Source organism: Rhamphochromis longiceps, linkage group LG23, assembly GCF_057381845.1.
Source record: "Rhamphochromis longiceps isolate RC_006_pf linkage group LG23, R_longiceps_female_GT1.1, whole genome shotgun sequence".
NCBI classification, from domain to species: domain Eukaryota; kingdom Metazoa; phylum Chordata; class Actinopteri; order Cichliformes; family Cichlidae; genus Rhamphochromis; species Rhamphochromis longiceps.
This window is the reverse complement of record NC_140578.1, coordinates 45,901,784-45,909,320: the sequence shown is the minus strand read 5'-3', so window position 1 is coordinate 45,909,320 and position 7,537 is coordinate 45,901,784. Positions and strand designations below refer to the sequence as shown.

At 40.8% G+C, this 7,537-nt stretch overlaps 1 pseudogene; it reads left to right on the top strand.

The window, feature by feature from the left end:
- Positions 1-388: 388 nt before the first annotated feature.
- LOC146642906 (5S ribosomal RNA) lies at positions 389-507 on the top strand (annotated as a pseudogene).
- Positions 508-7,537: the final 7,030 nt, after the last annotated feature.

Sequence of the window (7,537 nt, the reverse complement as noted above, 5' to 3'; positions counted from 1 at the left end):
CACCTCAACCTGACTGAAACGCTGTGATGAGACCTTAAGAGAGCTGTGCATAAACCAGTGCTCACAAACTTCAAGGAACTGACCAAAGTGGTAAAGAAAACTGGAGGAAAAATCCTCTATAACAATGTGAGAGACTGATAGTCACATAGAAAACATTCACTTCATGTTTTTGTTGCTACCCACATAGCAAAATTGGTATGGCCCCGATCCCGCCCACACAATGTGCTTACACATGGCCCACATACTGCAAAGAATGACGGCCCTATGGTGGCCCCGATCAGGTTTGCCAGAGGTAATCCAAACATGCGCCAGCACAAGGCCAGTTGCAGACACACTGGTGGTCCCGAGCTCTTCCTCCTGAGCTACAGCCACCCACTGGCACAAATGAGTAAACCACCACACCACCCTGAACACGCCCGATCTCGTCTGATCGCGGAAGCCAAGCTGGGTCGGGCCTGGTCAGTACTTGGATGGGAGACCGCCTGGGAATACCAGGTGCCGTAAGCTTTTGCACTTCAACACACAAATGACAGTTTAAATGTTGAAACGGATGTGAGGCACTCTTTAAGCTCATTTTCCAATAGGATGGTTAGTGAGTCTTGCGCAAAGAGCTCTTCCGCTCATGTAGTAATGTCAAATTCTTCAAGCGTTACATCAATATCTCTGTACATGCACAGAGCACCTGTAGATGTTTTTGTGCAAAGACTCACAATTGTTTATGACGTGAATATTGCAGCATTAAGTATGCATTATAACTGTGCTGTCATGTGCAGCTATTAAAAAAAGTAGAAACTAATCAATATCCTTCACTCTAAATTGTTTTTTAAATCCCAATAAATGGGTTACAGTATCTACATGACCCCCGTTGTCGAGGAAGCCTCTCACTTATGGCCATACCAGCCTGTTCTCATCTGATCTCTGAAGCTGAGCAGGGGCGGTCCTGCATAGTAGCGTCACCTTCACCTTGCTCCGTGTTAGAAACTCCATGCTATCGTGTTCCCTGCTCAGGGTAGCACACTGATGCGCATTTATTCAGTGCTCTTCGGGACCGCAGTCGGCAGCCAATAAGAGTTCAAACTGGTTGCACATGGGTGTCAGGTTGACACTGCGCCCGCTGCAAACTACAAGGTTAACAAGTTCCTCTCGACTGAGGCCAGACGGACTAGCCACAGAGATTTTACAGAATAAATAAGTTTGTGTATTTCCTAAATATTTGGTTGTTGTTGTTTTTTTGTTTTGCACAAAAGCGAAATGCAATGAGGAGCGTTGTCATGAAGCTTTTCCTGAAGCTGCCTCCACTGAGTGAGCAGCGGCGCCCTCTGCAGTTTGTGTGTGGAAGTGCAAAAGCTTACAGCACCTGGTATTCCCAGGCGGTCTCCCATCCAAGTACTGACCAGGCCCGACCCTGCTTAGCTTCCGAGATCAGACGAGATCGGGCGTGTTTAGGATCCTTCCATCGTATTATTCAAGGTGGGGTGGCGGAACCTATTCAAGGTACCATAAGGCAAGTGGTGAGGCACTCCCCTGGACAGGCACCACCACATTTGCATCTTTGGTCCAGTTGGCCAATTAGGATCTATCTATCTATCTATCTATCTATCTATCTATCTATCTATCTATCTATCTATCTATCTATCTATCTATCTATCTATCTATCTATCTATCTATCTATCTATCTATCTATCTATCTATCTATCTATCTATCTATCTATCTATCTATCTATCTATCTATCTATCTATCTATCTATCTATCTATCTATACTGAACAAAAATATAAACGCAACACCTTTGTTACTGCTCCCATTCCCCATGGGATGGACGTAGAGACCTAAAATTCATTCCAGATACACAATATAACCATCCCTCCCAAACAGTGGTCACAAATCAGTCCAAATGTGTGGTAGTGGGCACATCTGCCATATTGAGATAATCCATCCCACCTCACAGGTGTGCCACATCAGGATGCTGATCTGACATCATGAGTAGTGCACAGGTGTACCTCAGACTGCCCACAACAAAAGGCCACCCTGGAATGTGCAGTTTTTTGCGCTATTGGGGGTCTGGGGACCCAGAACCGGTCAGTATCTGGTGTGACCACCATTTGCCTCATGCAGTGCAACACATCATCGCATGGAGTCTATCAGATTGTCAATTGTGGCCTGTGGAATGTTGGTCCACTCCACTTCAATGGCTGTGCGAGGTTGTTGGATATTCGTGGGAACTGGTACACGCTGTCGTATACGCCGGTCAAGCACATCCCGAACATGCTCAATGGGTGACATGTCCGGTGAGTATGCTGGCCATGCAAGAACTGGGACATTCTCAGCTGCCATCTGCCCTGAACAATGTGAACCATGATTCATCCGTGAAGCGCACACCTCTCCAACGTGCCAGACGCCATCGAATGTGAGCATTTGCCCACACAAGTCTGTTATGGCGACGAGCTGGAGTCAGGTCAAGACCCCGATGAGGACGACGGGCATGCAGTTGAGCGTCCCTGAGACGGTTTCTGACAGTTTGTGCAGAAATTGTTTGGTTGTGCAAACCAATTGTTCCAGCAGCTGTCTGGGTGGCTGGTCTCAGACGATCTTGGAGGTGAACCTGCTGGATGTGGAGGTCCTGGGCTGGTGTGGTTACACGAGGTCTGCGGTTGTGAGGCCGGTTGGATGTGCTGCCATGTTCTCTGAAACGCCTGTGGAGACGGCTTATGGTTGAGAAATGAACATTCAATGCACGGGCGACAGATCTGGTTGACATTCCTGCTGTCAGCATGCCAATTGCACGCTCCCTCATTGCTTGTGGCATCTGTGGCATTTTGCTGTGAGACAAAACTGCACATTCCAGGGTGGCCTTTTGTTGTGGGCAGTCTGAGGTACACCTGTGCACTACTCATGATGTCAGATCAGCATCCTGATGTGGCACACCTGTGAGGTGGGATGGATTATTTCAATATAGCAGATGTGCCCACTACCACACATTTGGACTGATTTGTGACCACTGTTTGGGAGGGATGGTTATATTGTGTATCTGGAATGAATTTTAGGTCTCTACGTCCATCCCATGGGGAATGGGAGCAGTAACAAAGGTGTTGCGTTTATATTTTTGTTCAGTGTAAATTACAAAAAAACACTTTCAAACCTACAACTCAACTCCCTAATATATCAAGGAAAAAGAGGGTGTCTGTCACAGATTTCAACTGTATTTCAATAGCATTTTTCTCTGCCAAGGACTTGCAGGCGGAAATTAACTAATCTTTAAATCTGGGACAAGCCATCTTTTACTACTGTGAGGTTAACTTACTGTGTGCACGATCCTTGAAAAAATAAATAACATTTGCTCTGACCTTGAGTGATTCCCCTGGCAGCACCATGGGATGTCCTTCCTTGTCCTTCCAGCCTGTACAGGAGAGCAGGGTCTGGGGTTTTCTTTCCATTACTTTATATATAGTAATGAAAGGATGACTGGACTCCCCTTAAAAGGAAAAGGCATGTTGGTACAGCCAAACACCATTAAAATCTAAATCTATTTTTTTTTACTTTTGCATTTACCTTTCATTATTTACTTACATGGTATGCTGCTGATATTCCAAACAGATGTATGACGTCAACAAAATCTTTCCTGCCTTGTGGTGTTTGGATGAGCTCAGACTGTGATCTGTCTCCCTCTGTTGGTCAATGTAATATCGCACAGATCCTAAATTTACAAAACTATGATAATCTAATGTTTATTTTTCTACAGTTTATTACGGCCAAAAGGTGAAAATCAAAGTCAGATTCCTACATGATTTGTGTTACTTGACTACAAAAAGGTCAAATCAGAGCACCTGCTGTGTCTTCCAGTCAATCCAGTGTCAGTGGTTTAGAAATGTTTTGTTGCTGATCTATTTTTAGGTCAGTATGACTGACACACAGTCACAACAAATGGAAAAGAAACTGTCACCTTGATTCTGATAGACTTTATTTGGCAGTCATTATAGATGACAAACATTACAGTTCTTGAGATTCTTTCTATTGTGATATGATACAGCAAACTAGTAAAGTTATTAACTGCAACTTCAATATTCAGAGGTGAATTCTTTTACAGAGATGTGCATCAGTGTTACAGTGACAGGGGTCTGCATCATCTAAAAGTTACATTTGTTAAGGTAAACTATGGTATATGTCCCACCCTGAATACACCTGCCTACACAAGTGAAATTGTGCTAGGCCTGTTTTTTCACTTCTCTTTACAAGCTGCAGAGGTCGCCGCTGCTCAGGAAGCTGCAGGGAAGAATGTAGGCCATATATATAAACAGGTTCTCAAAATCAAAAAATAAATATATTTTATTCAAATGAACGAAACTCTTTAATTGTGAAAATGAATAGCTGAACCCAAAACAGATGACAAATATAGAAACTGAAACAAACTCTCAAATAAAGTCCAAATACATCAAAATTACACCTAAAAAGGACAAAACTGACAAATAAATGCAAAAACACCGAGTAGGAATTTATTAATTAACCATTAGATTTTGAAAATGTAGAACAAAAATAAACTGCTTCAGTGGAAACATTTCCATCTCGAGACACCTTGTAGTTTTAGGTAATATGATCTTACATTCCGCACAGAAACTGACGTCCAACAGGGATAGAAAAAATTTCTGGTAAATATTTATCAAATTTTTAATCCACTGTTTATATAAAATGTCATTTTTAGTTAAAAATGATTCCTGACACAAAGACGCGTGTTCGGATGACTTTGATTTATTCATCAGAAACTTGTTTACGTAAATTAACTCGAGGCCTCTGATCAACATCTGTAAAAATCTTAGAGTGGAAAACACTGCATGAGAATGCAAAATGTCTCATAAGAAGTGTGCTCTCACAGCATCACACTGTGGCTGGACAGAAGGTTTACTTGTGGTGCGTTACGCCAGTTTAGCAAAGACATGTCTAACCACATTCTTCCTTTCATGACCACAAGTAAGCACCTAATGACTCACTGCAGCCGGGTGATGCATCCTTACACAAAACTCTGTACAACTAACACTTTTTAAGAACGAAATAGATCCTAGTATTGATATGAAAATTTTAGAAGTCATTGCATTGCATTTGATTTAATATGATATAAGGCTTTGTGCCTTTTTAAAATGTTTACCATGTGTTCCTTCTAACCATGATTGCCATCATTCATTTTAAATCTCACACAGGCAGCTCATGTCATTCACGTCTTTACGTGTTTGTTCTGTTCTGACTGAGCCGTTTTGATTTGAGTTAGGATTTTGTGATCGGTGCATGAGAATGACTGCTTGGTTAGCAGGAAGGTTTACGAGAGCTGATCGGAAAAAATAAAAAAAATATACACATTCACGTGTTCCATTTAACACTTTAAAAAAAGTGTTGTGTAGGTGTGAAGACAAATATATTTACCAGCAGGTTTTACATTTCAGAGACCCCAGAGGCAAAACAGACCTGATTCAGAGCAAATAAGAAAACAATGTCAGAAACACTACATGGCAATTAAAGAATATACTGTAATAATATAATAATATGGTGACGGTACATGCAATGACAGAAAATGCTAATCAAATCAGAATGATGGTCACAGGTGATGCATGGTGTGAGAAAATGTGCTGACTCACTCCTAGTTGCTGTATGAGTCTGAGAGATGAAGCAGGGAGCACAGTCTGCTGGTCAAAGACTGCATGTTTGCACTGACACCACACACTATTACACACTATGACTTCATCTGCTAAACTACTTCCACAAAATTTGGGCACTTCCAACAACCCTCAAGTAAGGCCTTACTATGGTAAATATGGGTAAAATTGATCACCACATGCAATAATACAGTAAATTATATTAATTAAATAAAAATGGGGATATAGGAAACAATAAAAGAGAGTGGAAAACCCTTTTTATTTCCAAATATCCTGTAATTTAATGATAAATTCTATTTCATTATGTAGCAGGATTGTCACAGCGTTTATTTCTCTGATTGACGTGTTCCAGTGGACCTTTTCAAGTCCGGAAAGTCATTCAGTTAGAGAGTGGAGCTAAATTATCATCCACTCCAATTACTTACAATTTGGAATCTGTATAATCAGCTCCTCTTAAATATGATAGAGTGTCCTTTTTGTTTGGAGCATGGAAGTATGCTGTACATACTTGTGTTTACCTGCTCATGATCTGAGTCATACCAGAATCATAGCTTAAAGGCTTTATTCTTGACAAAAAGTGAAGCAATGATGCTAAACAGTCATTCTGTCAAGATCTCTGTTGGTAGCTCATCACAACCTGATGCATCGCTGCAGCCCCTGACATGGGTCAGAAATGCTGAGTTCAACACTCGTGTCGTGCTATTGAGCGCAAGCTCAAATGTGCCTTTCATAAGGTAAATGTAGTTTTTACTGAACAGTTGTGAAGACATGTTTTGATAGCTTAATGAAAATCACGTCTCTCTTTTTCAGAATACAGAAAGCACTTTAAGGAAGAATAGCATGTAGCAAGTACTCATTTTATATTATTTGATCAGTATGTATATTTTTTTGTTCTTTAGCACAATCGCACGAAAAGTATGTGAACCTTTTAACTGGTTACAAGACACACACACGACACACACACACACACACACACACACACACACACACACACACACACACACACACACACACACACACAAGAAGGTTTTTCTGCCTCTTTATTTATCACACAAGCGGATTTCGAATGATCAAAAAACAACATCAGAGAAGCCTTTCAGGTAGCTGCAGACATGCATAGAGAGAACCGATGTCCGGAGACGGTCCTCAGAGAAGTACTCGCTCATTTTGTGCTTTAAAGCAAAATGTGAATGTGGTTTATTTTTCAGAAATATGCAGATAAAACTCAAAAATACTCATTAGCAAATTTCATCACTTGCAAATACATTTTTAACACGTGTAACCCATAAAGGTTACACAAAAAAGTCCAGAAAAATGCATGAATAAACAATGAAACAATCGAAGACAAATAATCAAAATATAGCAATGGCAACATTAAAGGGTTTGTGGCACAGGTAAAATTCTTTGTTCGGTTCCATTCAGATTTATTTAAACAGCGCCAGATCACAACAGCAGTTGTGTCAATGCGCTTTATACTGGAAGGTAACGATCGTACAGCATTACAAAGAAAACTGAAAAAAGCACAACAATCTTTAATTTTCACTGTCATAATCAAAATTGTCATATATGCCCTGCTCAAGATGTACTGGTAGGCCATTTTCACATTTTACCTTCTTCTTCTTTCCTTTGAGTGCTAGAGACTTGTATTTACAAGGCTTCACACTTTTCATCTTACAGTCAATAACATCAAATTTGTGGGTGATGTATTCATTTTTTTTACCTTTACACAAAGCCTTAACCTTTTCTGCTTTCTGGTTGATAAACGTATTAATTCGCTTGCACTGATTAATGCCATTAACGTTTTTCATCATATCATCACATTTACGAGAGCCGTTTTCTGGAAGGATGTGTTTCTTTTTGAAATCATTGTAAGTTTGCGAGAGCACAGCAGCACAGAGC